At 37.5% G+C, this 15,602-nt stretch overlaps 1 protein-coding gene across 6 annotated transcripts in view; it reads right to left on the minus strand.

The window, feature by feature from the left end:
- The window catches only part of LOC114861132 (RNA binding protein fox-1 homolog 3-like), a 379,746-nt gene that overhangs the window by 363,701 nt on the left and 443 nt on the right, over positions 1 to 15,602 (minus strand). For all 6 annotated transcript variants that reach the window (XM_055510625.1, XM_055510624.1, XM_029160160.3 and 3 more), the window contains exons 2-3: positions 12,863 to 12,940; positions 11,012 to 11,112 (exon numbers count right to left, since the gene is read on the minus strand). The gene's annotated coding sequence lies outside the window, so the exon portion shown is untranslated. The remainder of the gene's footprint in view (positions 1 to 11,011; positions 11,113 to 12,862; positions 12,941 to 15,602) is intronic.

The following is a 15,602-nucleotide window of genomic DNA, read 5'->3' on the forward strand; positions in this document are numbered from 1 at the left end:
AGAAGGGAAAAAGAGTTTGTTTTTAACCTGATTATGGTAACCAGGGTTTTCGTTTACATGTCAGTTTACTCAAGACAGCCAGCTGCCATCAGATTACTTTGCATTTAAATTAAAAATAAACCATAGTCTAAATGTATATATACAGACATATTAATACAGGCATGTATTCCTGCCTGTGTAGCTCCTGAAATAATTATATTGATCATTCTTAATATGCGCTATTAGGCACACACTTTCTCCAACGCTTTTCAAGAAAACACTGGAGCAGCAGAAGAAAGAGAGAAATGAAGACTGACAGCAAAAAGACTGGGAACTGAGTTGGGAGGGGAGGGGTAGTGGGCTTCAGAGCTAGCCAGCCACTGTGGTAGCAGTTATTGCTGTGGTGGAAGGGGTTAACATGAGACAGTAAAGTGAATCCAGATGTGCCGTTATTATTAATATCTCCGGCTGATGAATGGGAAGGTAAAATTACAGGCGCCAGCCGGTGAGGCCCCTTGTGTTGCCCTACCACCCAGGCGCTCCCCAGCTCACCTCCACAGCTAAGAAGCAGAAGATCTGGGTGAGGCCGCCAGTGCTCCTCCACGTGGCTCCATCGGTTCAAACAACCAAGAGGCTGGTACACCATCACATTGAACAGCCAATGGTCCAGCACTGGCCTGTGTCCCATCCAACTGGAACTAGGCTAAGTAATATCCAGTCCTAAAAACATCTGATTCAAGAAATAATCACCATGATAAGATAAATTGTGAATACCAATGGGCAGCAGGACTGTTTATTAGACTCTGTTAGTTTTACATAATGAACTCCCAATGAACTGAGTGTATAGACAACAACACAGACTGAATTAGTTCATACTGTAGCAAAATAAACAGAATCATTAAGTCTAGAACATAATCATTAGTTGCAGAACTGGAACGAGTCGCTGCATTAATTAATTCAAATTAAAGACAAATTAAACATCATGGCCTCATACAGGATAAGTCACAGGTCTGTATATTTGAAGACAGAATCAAGAGTTTTGTTTAACTATGAGCCACTACTGAACTGAACTGTGGGGCAGCTCTGTGGGTTTCATAGAACGAAGCCTTTAATCACTTTATTGGGTCTATGAGTTTCTCACACCTCCTCCAATTCACGCCTCAGTAGGCCACTCATGTTGGTTCAACATCGACTGTGTTGTGCTGTGAATTCAAACAGACGTGGAGACCGGATTTCGTACCATTTCTGGGAGGCAGAAAACGTTTTTTTTTCACCTTTCACTATAAAATGTGACACTCAGGCTGTGAGGTTTCTGTGGCCTGTTATTTAACAGACACTCTGCTGGTTTAAATCAGGAGTTACCCTGAAGTTTAATTACACCCAAAATGAAATATCACAGTCACTAACCCTTTACTTAATGTTTGTGCTACTGATAATCATATGATGAAGTTTATTCTTATTGAATTTAGCTTGACTATATTTGCTATACTATAAATATATATATTTATAGTATAGTTATATACTACTATACTATATATTTATAGTATAGTTATATAAATATATAACTATATTTGCATTAAGACTAGCAAACCCTTCCATTTTAAGCTTTCATATAAATCATTCAAAGATGAAAATAATATATAATAAAAAATAATCAATTAAATTCAATGCATATATTTACCAAACTATGAAATGTAAAATATCTCTCATTATATTTAACTCTTATACTACTCTTCCTACTAAATTAAATATATGTCAGGCAGGAATTACTGTTAAGCTTTGTTCACAGTTTTCCATTGATTCCATTCCATGAGTCATAACAATAATAGTTTTTGTATTTACTCAGTCTGACTGAAACCAGTTTGATAATGGGGACACCAGTCCAACATGTACTGTACTGTGGTGTTACAGCTGTATCCTACCAAAATTAAAGGCTCGATTATTGAATCCCACTGATGGCCCCATAATGTTGGTCCATTTTTGTTTAGCTTCTCCTGTTGGAGAAGGGGGTGGGGGGTTGATCCCTGCATGAAGAAAGTAACACCAACAGTAAATCAGTCAATGTGGTGAACAGCGTGAAAACAAAACATAGCTTTTTCAGACTGGCGTGCCTTTTGAATGACATAGATGGCCTGTGATTGAGTTCAGCACTACAGTGGGATGCAGTCTGATGCTCTGGAGGCACTAGACAGAAAGTCAGGGGAGGTAGGCTGGTGTAGATGTAGACAAAAAAGTTACAATCAATGTTTAGTTTAGTTTTTTTTTTCATCGAACCATGATTGGATCTTTCTAAATGTCTAAACAACATTAATCATGCAGATTTTTTGGAATGCACTGACAAAAGAGTGCAGTTATTTTTGGCAGAGGATTAGTTGCAAAAGGCCAGTTTGGATCAAGCCACAGTTTCACACATAAAAACCCTCTTCTAATTGTTCCACATAATGGCTAATTTCTGCACTTTCACCTTAGGGCACAAAACTGCAGGTGTGAGGCATCAATAACCTCAAATAAAAGTGTCAATCATCAATAAAACTGTAACATTTTGTTCCAAACCTGAACTTAAACACCAGCTTCTTCTGCTTTGCCAAAAATCATACGATGCATCACAAGTTCAGGACCAAATGTTACTGAGCATCAACACAGCGGGTCACATTAAAAATAAACAGAACATTTTATGTTATATATACACAGCATATGCTTGTAAACGTGTGAGGAACCATGTCCTCAGAGATTGTATACAGCACTGAGGTGCCATCTGCACATGGGTCATAGGAGTTAACTAGCCAATATTAAAAAGGTGTATAACCTTAGCTTTGCATTGACATAACATTTATGCATAACGACAGTATATTATTGTAGAATCAACAGTAGGGCACAAATAAGGTCAGGTTGAAGAAAAATGGCCTCTGTACTGCAGCCTCAGAGACAACGTGAATCCAGTAGGGGAGATGGAGCCTGATAGGCCACAGGAACTGTTGTTTAAACTGTCACACACATACCTAAAGGGAGGGGTGGTGATCTGGTTGTAGGTGTGATTTGGAGAGGAAGTAGGGTGGTGTCCCTCTTGGATTGCTGTGCCAAAGGAGTACTATGGGAGCTCCCCCAGCCAGCCTCTCGGTCGCGATTTAACCCCAGCACCAGGCAGCACCTTCACTATCTTTTCTCCTGACTGCTTAGAGCACAACCTTACACTAGATCCACGCTCTCCCTTTGTGCATTATCAAAAAAGGAAAACCAGACAAATGATGCTTAATGGCTGTTGGTGGGTGGCGGAGGGATGGCAGAGTTTTCTTACCAATGCTAAAGACTCATCCCCCGGTTTCTCTCAAATAACTTGTGTTTAATGTCCTGTGCTGTTGCAGTTGAGATGGTGTTGTTCATGTTAATGTTGATCTGAAGTTCATTGTGTCATTGTAAAACTAAACAACACTTTTGTTTTGGTAAGAGCCGTATGCTGTAAAAAGCAGTTACACGTCGAGCCAGGATCACTAATAACTTTCAGTGTTAGACAGAGTTGCTTTGTTCTCACGTCCCCCACTAACCTATTAAAACAGTATATCTCAAGTTTAAAGTTTACTGCAGCTACAGTATATGTTTTACCATATTACAGTTACTGGCCATCAGCAGATTGTGGGTGAACTGAATATAAAGTTGAAAACACAAGTAACACAATGTCCAGTATTATTGCCATTAAGCTCCACTGATCAAAACCAAACCATATGCTGTACTCGTGTGGTACTGAAAAAGTGCCACAACTAATATCAAGAAAATAGTCTCCCAATTTGGGTAAGTTAATGATACAGTGACATCACACTACTGTTTTGCAAACTTTGACCTGCAAGTTATTAATTTTCATTTATTCATTCAATTAGATGGTTAGTTAGTTTCTAATGTTTAATTTACATATAATTTTAAATAATAATCAAATTAATACTTTTACACATCAGCTGTTAATGAAGTGGAACTTATTTGCACTTTGTAGAGTAAACCATTTGCCATGCTGCACTATTGTTTATTGTGTTTTATTGTTTTTATATAGTGCCTTACTGCTGCCAAAAAAAATTGGGACAATAAAATGTGAAGTGACCTGCCTTAATAATCAACATAATTCTAGAGTTGTTTAGTTTTTCAGGTTTTTTTTTTTGTTCCTCATCATTAGAGCAAGTAAAATACTAACACTCAGTCCTGTGGAGTTAATACAGGTCCAAGTTCTGATTTATCCAAAGTGGAGTTTAACTACAAGGCGAAATATGTTCCATAGAATAGAAATCAATGTAACTGCAGTGTGACTAAGACAAATACTAGAAGCTAGGATTTCATCTAATTTCAGGAGTCTGAAAAATGAGGAGTGACAGAGAGAGGAGACTTTTTAAAAAGCTGGAGTCAGTCTGATTGCTCCCCAGGGAGACATTTCCACCCCAGTGTCCCACAAATGACATGTTTGTATGTAACATAATATGCTTTCTTTAAGAGGTGACACTTTAGTGTGAGACACATTCTCCCCAAAGGCCCTGCAGTCGAAACTAAAAATGTGTGGGTCGTCCTACTTATTCTACTTTTTGTAAAATAAAATAGCAGTGGGAAAATATACCTGCTCAGGTGACGAGCGAGGCTTGACTTATCCAACATGTTGATTTACAAAATATGAGCCCAGCCTACGAGAAAGTAATTATATATCATGAATAAAGTAGATTCATGATACAAGTCAGGAAACAATGTAACTCATGAAATTAAACACAACTTTTTATAAAAGGACTGAATTAGGAAAAATGAGATCTGTTCTAGTTTACACCAGCTCACACACAATGTGGCATCTACGGAGCACCCCAAGGAACAGTAGCATCTGTGTATTTAACTCAACACATTAGTGTATTTAGATCCAACAGCCCAAATACAAACAGAACTCATCCCTGACCAAACTGAAAGACTATCCACATATCAATGGAACACATAAAATGCTTAATCGTAAGCTCATATGTATTGCAGACAAGAAAAGCTAAATACACTACCCACCAAACACACTGAACTACTGAACTCATTACTGGCCACAACGCACACAGCTTATGCTAAATTATGTGATAATATGCTCTTCATTAAAAAAAAAAAAAAAAAAAAAAAAAAAAAAAACATAGCTACTACATATTAATCAATTAATAGAATGTTGTGGATCACTTGCCTGAATCACTGGAAATAAGTCAAAGGTGCATTTGTAAAGCATAGTTTGCTTTTTATGCCTTTAGAATTTTAAATTTAGGTGTGCACTAGATAGTGGTGATGTTCATTCTTTGAGGAAAATCTAGATTGATAGATGGTCTGCTTTTTTGTGACGTGCCAATTTGGCATGGATTGGTGCACTGTCGCCAAGGTCCAGTGATCAAAGGAGTCACGGGAGGTCAGCAGGACAGGTCAGGCTTCACACCCAAACCCGCTCTCCCTCAGAATCACTGCATATTTTTCCACTTTATTCCCTGCTGTGCGAACTCTAGAGGTCGGACTTTTGGCTACAGACAAAGCATTTGCAGTTTAGAATGACTATTTCTGGTATTTTCTGCATCTTTATGAAATCATGTTAAACAGTTGGGTTATTTGATATTATGCCTTTGAATGTAGAGTTGGGATGGGGCTTGAGTCTTCAATGCTCCATAGAGAGCATTTCAAACCAGAGTAACTATTACATTTTTGATGTGGTGCCACTTGAAAATTGCATTACAGCCTTGTTGCTTGCATAGACGATCTCTCTATGTTTTCTGACTCATGTGATGTCATGGTCATATGAGACAGCAAACTGTATGTAAACTATTACTAAAAGGTGGAGTTAAAGTATGTTGCTAGTGTACTAGTACTTTTGTTACAAGTATAGTTAAAGGGTGAACTGGTAATACAAAAACTATTAAATTAGCAGAATATAATTAAGTTGTAATATACTTCCAACTGCACATTTACAAACCTAAAAGGTGGACCAGATTATCAGCAGGAAGTGCAGACATTTTAGTATTATTTTTATGGCTTATTTATAAGTAACTGACAGATAGCCTACATGTCTGTGCACTCATTTGCTGAATATGTTTGGAAAAGAGGTCATTGAACCAAATTGCATCTTAATGTCAGTCTGTGTCACAGCAGGAAAGGAATCTGATATGCAACCGACTTAGATTTATTGTGCTATCCCACATAGTGGGCATGAATTGGCTTAATGTTGACTTGGGTATTCCAGACATGTCTGCCAGCTCCTTCTGAAGTGTTACTGTTGCAAGAAACCCAAAAGTTTGAAAAAATTTAACAGGAAACGTATACGTTCTGTGGGTCTGGAGCTCTGCAGCTTGACCTAACACACCAGAAAGGTCAAGCACTTTCCATTTGCTTTTTGACGGATCCGTACTTGCTTAATGGATGTCTATGCTTCTATTCATTCTAGGACCAGGTTGATTTCTAAAAGACATATGTCACTGCCATTAAGCTGCCTGCTCTTCCAAATATTTTTAAGCGGTTCTGTAACGAGTATGCATAGATGTCACTTTCCCACTGGACCACGCCCCACACACTCAGAATGAGTGGAAAAATAAGAGACAACATGGCTCCTTTTAGTTGGAGAAACAGTGGAAATGGCAGTAAAACAGATGGTTATCTGTTTAAATAAATCCACAGTGATCCTCAAAACTTGTCGAGGAGCCAGTGGTCCATAGACATCTACTGTTTCTATGACAGCTGAGTGACAGCACTAGGTAAGAGGCAAGCAAACCCAGCACTTTATTTCACAGCACAAATTGTCTTAATTATAGTATGTGTCAAAAAATAATTTATTTAAAGATCTACTGGGTAATTTTGTTGTTGTTAGTTTGAGTCATATTTTGGGGGGACTTTATTTTAATACACGTAAAAGCTATAGGAACGTCTCCTCAAAGGTTCAAGTCATCTTGGTCTGTCAAGCCCATCCTCTTTGAATTAAGCTGCCCCCTTGTTGAAGGAGACGCGGGGCTGTAGAATCTAATAGCATAAAAGTAAAAACAGAGATATATTTATTTTATTTTTGCAAAATTGTTTAGCTGAACTTAAAGCTAATGTATATTTAATAATTTATTAGTATGTTGTTCTCCTCCTGTTATTAACACTGGTCATGCAGCCCTGTCCAGCTCTGCTTTATCTCCTTCATGCTCATCTTAATGCGCACACACACTGAATCTGAGAAGAATCTGTGAGGAAGAGTATAACCCATCGCACCTTGGGGTTTCTCTTGCTAGTATCCTTCTATACAACCAACAAGCAGTTGTAGGCACACAGTGTTTACATACTGTACCAAAGTAGTAATTAACCATTTCTAAAGTGTGTTGGAGGGATCCACGATCAGATAGACACAGAGGGGATCAGGGGCCAGCCCAGTGGGCAGAGAGAGAACAAGGATGGAAGCAAACAGCCTACTGACAGTGTGATATATGTTTAAGCCCACTCGGGCAGAACAGCGGAACCAAGCTTAAGATATTTAACTCAACTCGGGAACAAGAATGGCCAACCCCTGGCAACTCTTTGACCCAAGCTGGTGCTTTATTAAAGAAAAACACAAGATGTGCTTAATGCCCATATGAAGGCAAAGACAAGAGCACAGCCTCAGATCAAAATCTTTTTAGTTATGGAATCTAATTTATGATTCATCCCTACGTTTGTCTATATTTTCAAATATGGTTGTAGTGTGGTCATTTTGAAACCTTCTAGCTCAATAATGCAACCATTATGTATGTACAGTATGCCATTTTTTAAACAAAAAACTAGAATAAAAAATAAGAATGCAAGTGTTCAGTCACATAACATATGTGGAAGTTAGTTGGCACAGGCTTTGTATTGGACTGGTGAATGAGGTAACAGTATTATCTTGTCATTTTGTTATGTTGCAGTATCAAATTGCTGTATTAAAGCATATTTACATCTACACACAACCTGTTTCTGTGATGCTGATGGAAAAAATTAAGGCATCTGCGGTCTACTTGTTCTCATCTTCCTGATTTCGCCTATCAGCGAACCTGCTTCTGATGATTCGATCACTCTTTATCAAATCAGATAGTTTATTATTATATACTTCATTCCTATTGAGGGACTAATAATAAACAGGATTTTCAACCTTCAGAGAAAAATCCATGACTGAGGGACTCAAATTAATTCAAGAAACGGTTAAATCAAAATGTCAGTGATTATGAAGGTGATGGTCATTCAGACATGAAAGTTGCCATCTCCAAAGGCTTTAGGTGAAGGGAAACGCAGGTCAGACTAAACAGAACTCTATGGCATATATGAAGACTACAAGGAGAAAACCTGCTCCTCTCAATCCGCTTTGAATCCTTACCAGCAGGTAACCAACTATGAAGGATTTAGAAAATCTGGTAGCACGCTCATAATCAGGCCTGTAAATTCTTTAAGGAAATGTTGATCATCCCACAACTTTAAAGTGATTATCTGTTACAGTAGGCCATTGCTAGTTTAAAACCCATTACTCACTGTTATAGCTAGAGCAAAAAACGAATGTTTCACTACACACTTCTGTTTAATTCACATTTAAATAACACAACTATAAATCACATTCCAACATCATTGTAACCATGACTATGAAGGTCCTCTATCAATGCAATACTTGTGTCAAGCCAAACTATAATCATTCCCTACACCTAACAAAACCATGGCTGCTACTTGTGCTGGGAATGGAAATGTATTGAGAATTTAATTTACTTATTAACTAATGAAAAATTTTAGACTCCATCCTATTGTTTTTTTAATTATGTTAATATGCAAACATATATAGACGTAATCAGTATCTTCAAACAGACAGTGAAGAGTTCAGAACTGCTAAAAGCCTGAAGTGAAAATTATGCCACGTAAAAAAAGTGGCACTAGAGTCAAGCAGACAAGGTTGAATCACCAGCTCTATAGGAATTCTGTCTACAGCCTGATCCAGCAATTTGGAGACAGTGTAATAACTGTAGAATTAAACTAATTACAAAACAACATTACTGCAGCACAGCTTACACGTGCCAAGAACAAAAAACTCAGAGTCTGGACTACAGCCTATCTCATAACTGGCTTAAATTTAGGTAGATAAAATCATTTATGTACACAAGTCTCAATTTGTTATCTCTATTTAGTTTATGATGCAGAAGGATAAGGTGCATTGCTAAGGCTACGTGAAAATGCAGAGATAAGACTCCACTGTAACTGACACAAACGTGCAGTGTAGCTCATTAAGATGCATTTAAGCAGGAAAAACAGAAAGGCAGAATTTCTGTTGCCATAGCTGCAGATATTAAACACGTTCGATTCCTCCCAGTGCGTGTGGATTCAAAGGCAAATCTGTAATGAGCAGTGACGTTAATGACACTACAAGACGTGCTCTTGCCCCAGCCCGTATTACTGCAGTTAACTGGGTTTGTAATGGGGCAGCCTTTCAGACACGTGTATGAAAAAGAACTGACAAAGTGCAGGATTCAGGCTTTAGACATCTAGGTGAAGGGAAAGCAGGGAGAGGATGTGCAGACATGAATTATATCTATCATCAGCAACTACAGTAGATAATGTGGAGTGAGCAACAGCGGAATGATAATAACAGTAATATTGTCACAGCCATTGTGTGTCCTCCCCCAACTCCCACTTTGTTTGTGAAATGCAAACTTATGAGGGTGACTGGCCTTTGATTCTGGGAATCAGTAAATCAGTCCGCTGGCTACAATGAGACATCTCATTTGAGGCGTTTGTGTATTTTGGGTTTATTGGTCCCAAAATGCCTCCTATCCATCTCTGACCAGCACAGCACATTTTACTAGGCAAAGCAATGTTGAGAGGTTTATTGGAAAACACTTCAGTGGAGGGACTGGTTTACTGCTGACCCCATGTGCTTGGTGTGAAACAACAAACATTTCTTAATAGAAAAATGCTGCATTAGTGAAACCCAAACACAGAAGACAACACGCAGAGATTCATATCTACCCCTCCTTCATAATGCTGCTTTTACATGCATCTTCACAGTGTCACTCTTTAATAATTACTGTAAAAAAAATGCAGCATGTAAAAACCAGAGACTTAAGTGGCACCTAAGGCTGAGTAAGAACACACTTAGGTAGGTCAATTCTATTACAAGTTCAAGATTTTACACCAGAGATATGAAAGTGGTCTTTAAACATTGATGTATTGCCTTTATAGTATATACTATACAACATGTAATTTTGAAATAACACTAAGTTAAAGACATAATTTTAGGAGATCTCTTTATCACTGACTCTATCCACAACGTAAAAGGAAACTGCAAGTATGAGGGCAGCAGAGTAAAACCATTTGTTTAATTTGTCCACCAACAACCTCAAGTACCTCATTCACCAGGATCATCAAATTGTGACAATCTGTAAAATCAGCTTTTAAATCGTTCTTTGAAAGCAGATTTTATAGATTGTGCAGGATTTTTAAAGCAACATGCTTTAAAATTTGCTTTGTAGTACTGCTACCCAATGCTAAAACAGTCACAGTGCAAAAACTAGTTTTACCACAGATCTAGTGTTTCTCTACTGGTATTAATCCAATCCAAATACTAAAACCACGGCTCCAAAAAGGGCTCTGGTGCCAGCACAAATCATGCCACTTATCATTCCTTAGTAAACATGTCCCTGCATTACAAGCATTTCTAACCAACACCCTTATTTTCTGGATGCTTTACACCTTCTGCCATTTTAAAAGACACTTAGTTAACCATCAAATTTTGGGGTTTTATGGTTATAGTAGTGATATGATTTGTGGTGTGGAATTCCACGCATTTCATTTGGTCAGTGTGATCAACATGCTCAGGAGTCAAATCAGCTATCGCATTTCATCAAGCACCAGGCAGGAGTTTGTAAGCTGTTAAAACACACTGTTGGATGAGTTTTGTGTATGGAACTGTGTATGCATCACTTGTTTTATCATGAAAGACAAAGATGTTCCACTGATGAGGAAAAGCAGAAAACTAACAAAGCTGAGAGAAAACAGATTCTTCTTCTCGGTATCTAAAAACAAACGCTTCACCTACTTTATTTTCAGTCGTTCTTGCTGCTTTGTTTCAGGCTGCTTGGCTGACTGCGGGTCTGGCCTGCTGATTGCACTGATAGACACAGAGGAATCTGATGCTGCCTGCCAGAAACCACAGAAGAAAAAGGAGAGGGTCCTCAGTCTGTCGGTCTGTGCCGGTAGGGAGAGGTAAACACAAGTCGTCTCTCCTTGGTATGCAGGGCTTAGATTGGGGCTGCAGCTCCAGGTGCCAGTCTGTGGTGTGCTCAGTAGAAAACACAATTACTTTTAATGAAGTAAAATAAATAAAAACACCCATGAAAACTCAAATCTGGCATTAGACATGTCTCTTGAAGCCCATCAGCACGACTATTACAGCTATGCAATTAAATCCACACAGGCACAGACAACCAGCAGAGCTAAGCCTCTTAAATTTAGAAATGCATTCACTGTTAAGTGCACTGTAATGAGGAGGAGGTCTTAATTGCAGTGTATAGTAGCTGCATCTTACCACTAACAGAAACAGTTGCACGTCTTGCGGTTTCATAGTTAATACAGAAAAACTACTGTGAACAAAGGAAATATCTTGTAATTCTACAACAGGATTTTCAGCAAGATTCCAGCCTCCAAACTGACTCTCTTTTTTACACCTACAATTATTGGTACAGCACATCAAGATTCAATTAGATTAACCAGTTATAAATAGTTTAAATTTAGACTGAACATAATGTTATGGTTGAAAAACTTACAAACCCTTCATTGGTTATAAAAAATGTAAGTATTACAAGTTTAGAGTCATCTCTGGGATCTTCAATTCAATGTTGGGCATTTTTGATCAAAGATCATATCACTGTCTGAAAATGGAGTCATTCATTCAAGAGAAATATCAAATCAAAAAAGGTTTAAGGTTGATATGCTAAATATGAGTTGAGTAGCCTATAAGCGAATGTAAGAACGACTTTAGAAAATTTTCAGCTGTTTTCTATCCAGGTTTTAGCCTTTTACAAAAACCTACAAAGTCAAATTTCTGCTTTGTTTTGAAAAAAAGGAATTTATGGTGCTAAAGAGCCAAGCAAGAAGCCAAAACGATGGACTGTGGGGTGACTAAACACACTAACAAAAACTCTTCAGTTCAGTTTACAGCTGAAAACCACAGAGTGAGAAAAGGCAAAGGGTCAGACATTATTTAGCGTACGTAGTTTAGATTTATGATTCCTTATCAGTAACGATTGTGCGGCATCCAATGCATCCAAATAACTTGTTATCTAATGTTTGGTCACACTGTTTTATTCTTGAATTGGGTATTATTTTTACTGTATGATCTCACATAATCTACACCCTACAATAAACTGATATTGCCCCTTCTTTATATTACTCAGTCTTTTTAATGTTGGACTACACGTTCAATTGTTTCACTTTGTTGTGCTCCCCTGTAGTGCAAAAAGCCATGGTAACAAGTAGGGGCAAGAGATTCTCTAAACTCATGCATCAGTTTGAACCTCCATTACTTGATTTGCTTCATAATTTTTACAAAACATTCAGCAGTAACTTGTTTGCCATAACTAAATTAGACCCAAAATCTGGATGTTGAAGACGATTTTAGACTACATATAGGTCTGTTGGCCAAAATACAAAAGTAGCAGTTGTGCAGTAACACAAAATCTCTTGCTAAATGCTTTGTGGTACATTGGAAAGAAAACACACACAGCAGGCTTTTCACCCCAACTTTAAACGTGCTCTGACATTATTTTGTTACAAAGATACCCATGCCTTCATGGCTGTATTTAAATATGAAAAAGGAGAATTTGTGTTGTATAATGAACTTCTGACAAATGTACTCTATCATTCTTGATATATTAATTGATGAACTTACATCATGGCACTTTGATGCATCATAGTCCGCCATCAGAAGGTTCTTGCGTCATTGGAAATAACAGGATTTTCTTTCAAGCTGTGGGGAAAAAGTAATTCAAGCACTGAAATGTGTCTGGGATTTTCTTTCTATATAAATGGGTTCTGGTTGAGCTTTCTTTTGAATCTTCATGCATAACAAAGCAGAAGGCCTTGCACAAATATATAGCTGATTGGCACAGTGCAGGGTAGAAAAAAGAAGAAAGCCCATAAAAGCCTATTCAAGATTAAGGATTCCCCTGGGAACACCAATATCGCTAATAGTAATCTATTAAAAATCACAAAAAAAAACGACTTTGAAAAATAGGCTTCCAAGCCAAGCCATTATTTTGTTACCCCTGGCAGACAGTGAGGCACCTGAGAAATCTGAGCTGACGTTAAGGGGCAGCAAGAGTCGAGCAGAAAAACTATATCACTTTCTTAAGCTAATTAGGCCTGTATATTACCAATCAAAAGAACCTCGCTGTGAAACACAATGGCCAGCCAAGAAATATATTTGTCTTCCATTTGCAAAAGACTGGCAGTGGAAAGACTCCAGGACTGAGTATTATTCACCCAAGACATTCCAGAGGATAAAATGTTGCACTGAAGTGAGATCTGTAAGCATCTGATTTTTGTCACAGCTAACACTGTTCTTTTCAAACAAATGGATGATAACTCAACTGGATTTTGCCTTTTCAGCTGGATTGGTTTGTTAACATCTGAAGGTTGATGCTTTTTTTAATTTATTGTGTTGCTCTGCAACAACATTTAGTTAGTTATTATTGGATTTACCTTACTTACAGTATTTTTAAACAGATTCCATTTTGTTGGTTTCTTTAGGTCTACTGTATAAGTAGCAGGTCTATGAGAGGCCTTTACCAGTAAAAGAAATCCTAAAATAACCATACTGTAAATGGTGAACAGCAGTAGATTGTAGCCGTTGCAACACAGTCAATGCATCATTTTCACCAGCAGAGGGGGGAAAAGCATAAAAAATCCCTATAGCTATTAGGAGTAAAAAAGGAACTCAAAATGCAACAGCAATGAGTTTGTTTTATTATCTTTAAATATCTGTCAGGTAAACTGCTAAGTGGTTTCATCAAAATGCATTACAATTCCAAAGGAATCAAAGAATTTAAGGGTATGGAATTAATACTTGGCCGTGTTCACCAACATTAATATTTTTGAATCAAAAATACTATCGTGGTTCTTAATTTCAAACCCTTTCCAATGAAGTGTGAAGCATAAAGCTTTTGAGGTAGAACAAGCTAGAAATAAAACAGCCAATAATGCTCATTGCCATGGACTAATTGGTCTGCCATGCCCAGTACTTTAGCCCCCTAATTTCCTTTAAATGATGACACATGGATTATCTCGATTTCTTTTTCCACCCTATATTCCACTTCTTGCCCCATAGAGTCTCTTTAGGGGTGCATTTCTTGCTCTGGAAACATTATTATAGAAGGTTTTCATTCAGCAGCTTACACCTGGCATGCAAACTACCTATTTTGATGTCAATCTTAAGCCTCCGCCCAGTTAACAATGTGTTTGGCACACAAATAACCACTTTCACTTTTCTTTGATAGTGCATAGTCTCTCTTGAAACATAAATAGTTTGATCTACGCAATTAAGATCGCAGAGTCCGATTTATGTTAAACAGGCAGCAATGGGAGAAATTCCTCGGAAATGTCCACTAAAAGCCATCATTAAACCATCGCTATGATGTCATAGGGAAATGACAACCATCTTCTTCCTTCAGGAAACATCTGGGGTAAGACTTCAAGTTTCACAATTCATCAGCACAAAAACAGGGCACAGCTAGGTGGGTGTGTCATAGCATCTGGGGATGGTTTCACTTTTAACTGGTAGAGGACTAATAGGGGCAACAAGGAAATGACCCCATAATTCATTGTTACCACTGAAGAATCCATTGGGACAGCAATAAATGAATTTCAAAAACTGTCCACATCTGATGCTGATATTGTTATCATTACAATATTTGTAGAACACACTCAGTCTGATGGCATATTATATATGAATTTTTGGCACTAAATTCAGCACATCCTGAATATATAAGAATTATCTAATTTATTGACATGGACATTAACAGAAGGATTTCAGTCTGAATTAAAGTAACTGACAAAATTGACAAAAAGATTAATTAGTAATGAAGACACATTTCACATGAAGACAGCTTTATTGCTTCATGTCTGTATATTTATCTTCAGTATTTGCTCTATTGTTGCTACTACACCTAAATAATTGGGTTATTTTTCATACTTAGGCTACTAATGTCAAAATACTACCCCTATGAAAAGGTAATCCAGAAACGAGATACAGCATAAAATGTGTTATATAACACAAAACGCGTTTAAATTCATGATGTTAATTTAAATTCTTAGGGGTTTTGTTCTCTAAGGAACAAAGTTTAGCAAACTTTATTTGTTTAGATACATGAGGGGGGTTCAACCCTGGTCCTGGAGAGCCACAGTCCTGCTGGTTTTCCAACTTTCTGCTGATCAGCTTGTTCAGGTGTGTTCAGTCACTCAGCAGCTAACTGACACACCTGAACAAGGTGATTGGAAAACCAGCAGGACTGTAGCTCTCGAGGACCAGTTCTGTATATTAATGCTTGTATTATATATATATATATATATATATATATATATATATATATAATATATATATATATATATATATATATATAGATATATATATA

Source organism: Betta splendens, chromosome 8, assembly GCF_900634795.4.
Source record: "Betta splendens chromosome 8, fBetSpl5.4, whole genome shotgun sequence".
Classification (NCBI taxonomy): Eukaryota; Metazoa; Chordata; class Actinopteri; order Anabantiformes; family Osphronemidae; genus Betta; species Betta splendens.